Below are 2,656 nucleotides of genomic sequence, written 5' to 3'. Positions count from 1 at the left end.
GCATAAATCAAAGGCATTCCTGTATATCAGCGACAAATCCTCTGAAATGGAAATGAGGACAACCACTCCTTTCACAATATCTTCAAAAAAAATAAAATACTTGGGAATCAACCTAACAAAAGAGGTGAAAGACTTATACAATGAAAACTACAGAACCCTAAAGAGAGAAATAGAAGAAGATCTTAGAAGATGGAAAAATATACCCTGTTCATGGATAGGCAGAACTAACATCATCAAAATGGCGATATTACCAAAAGTTCTCTATAGGTTTAATGCAATGCCAATCAAAATCCCAACGGCATTTCTTGTAGAAATAGAGAAAGCAATCATGAAATTCATATGGAAAAATAAAAGACCCAGAATAGCAAAAACAATGCTAAGCAGGAAGTGTGAATCAGGCGGTATAGCGATACCAGACTTCAAACTATACTACAGAGCAATAGTAACAAAAACAGCATGGTACTGGTACCAAAACAGGCGGGTGGACCAATGGTACAGAATAGAGGACACAGAAACCAATCCACAAAACTACAACTATCTTATATTTGATAAAGGGGCTAAAAGCATGCAATGGAGGAAGGATAGCATCTTCAACAAATGGTGCTGGGAAAACTGGAAATCCATATGCAACAAAATGAAACTGAATCCCTTTCTCTCGCCATGCACAAAAGTGAATTCAAAATGGGTCAAGGAGCTTGATATCAAATCAGAGACGCGCCGTCTGATAGAAGAAAAAGTTGGCTACGATCTACAGTCGGTGGGGTCGGGCTCAAAATTCCTCAATAGGACACCCATAGCACAAAAGTTAATAACTAGAATCAACAAATGGGACCTACTCAAACTAAAAAGTTTTTTCTCAGCAAAAGAAACAATAAGAGAGGTAAATAGGGAGCCTACATCCTGGGAACAAATCTTTACTCCTCACACTTCAGATAGAGCCCTAATATCCAGAGTATACAAAGAACTCAAAAAATTAGACAATAAGAGAACAAACAACCCAATCAACAAATGGGCCAAGGACCTGAACAGACACTTCTCAGAGGAGGACATACAATCAATCAACAAGTACATGAAAAAATGCCCACCATCTCTAGCAGTCAGAGAAATGCAAATCAAAACCACCCTAAGATACCATCTCACTCCAGTTAGATTGGCAGCCATTATGAAGTCAAACAACAACAAGTGCTGGCAAGGATGTGGGGAAAAGGGTACACTTGTACATTGCTGGTGGGACTGCAAATTGGTGCAGCCAATTTGGAAAGCAGTATGGAGATTTCTTGGAAAGCTGGGAATGGAGCCAGCTGGGAAATTTGACCCAGCTATTCCCCTTCTTGGTCTATTCCCTAAAGACCTAAAAAGAGCATGCTACAGGGACACTGCTACATCGATGTTCATAGCAGCACAATTCACAATAGCAAGACTGTGGAACCAACCTAGATGCCCTTCAATAGATGAATGGATAAAAAAAATGCGGCATTTATACACAATGGAGTATTACTCTGCATTAAAAAATGACAAAATCATAGAATTTGCAGGGAAATGGATGGCATTAGAGCAGATTATGCTAAGTGAAGCTAGCCAATCCCTAAAAAACAAATGCCAAATGTCTTCTTTGATATAAGGAGAGTAACTAAGAACAGAGTAGGGACGAAGAGCAGGAGAAGAAGATTAACATTAAACAGGGATGAGAGGTGGGAGGGAAAGGGAGAGAGAAGGGAAATTGCATGGAAATGGAAGGAGACCCTCAGGGTTATACAAAAGTACATACAAGAGGAAGTGAGGGGAAAGGGAAAAATAATACAAGGGGGAGAAATGAATGACAGTAGAGGGGGTAGAGAGAGAAGAGGGGAGGGGAGGGGAGGGGAGGGGAGGGGAGGGGGGATAGTAGAGGATAGGAAAGGCAGCAGAACACAACAGACACTAGTATGGCAATATGTAAATCAATGGATGTGTAACTGATGTGATTCTGCAATCTGTATATGGGGTAAAAATGGGAGTTCATAACCCACTTGAATCAAAGTGTGAAATATGATATATCAAGAACTATGTAATCTTTTGAACAACCAACAATAAAAAATTTAAAAAAAAAAAAAAAGGCTGGGGATGTAGGTCAGTGTAAGAGCACCCCTGGATTCAATCCCCATTTTTAAAAAGCAGGGGGATATTAAAATAATACATTTTTGTATACTTTACCTCAATAAAAAGTATTTGTTAATTTAAAATATATCATTAATTAAGATATATCACTGATTAATTTTATTGAAGTCACCCTGCCTACTGAGATAATATGTTTGAACCAATATCAGATAGGTTTCCTTTCCCGCACAACCTGGGTCTTAGGAAGAAATAAGGCAGTAAAATAAGCCTCTAGATTCTAAGGAAACAAGGTGGGAAGCGGATGAGGCCAGATTTCCTTCAGATTCTGCTCTGAAGGAAGCTTCTGGAGGAAGCATATGAATAGTGTAAGCCTGTCACACTGCCCTATTGTAGAAATCATCCCATCCTGTTGGCATGACAGCTCATAGCTGTTTCTCCAGCTTCTCTGGTAGATAAAACATAGCAGTGTATCCAACTGAAACACTGCCCAGGAAAGGCCACTAACCGAGTCCCCCATAAACCACATCCAATCTAAAGAGAAGCACAAAAAGCCCAGGAG

The sequence above is a fragment of the Marmota monax genome, unplaced genomic scaffold (assembly GCF_021218885.2).
Source record: "Marmota monax isolate L192 unplaced genomic scaffold, Marmota_monax_Labrador192_F-V1.1 WCK01_AAM20220418_F8-fsc00104, whole genome shotgun sequence".
NCBI lineage: Eukaryota > Metazoa > Chordata > Mammalia > Rodentia > Sciuridae > Marmota > Marmota monax.
This window is presented reverse-complemented; position numbering follows the sequence as displayed.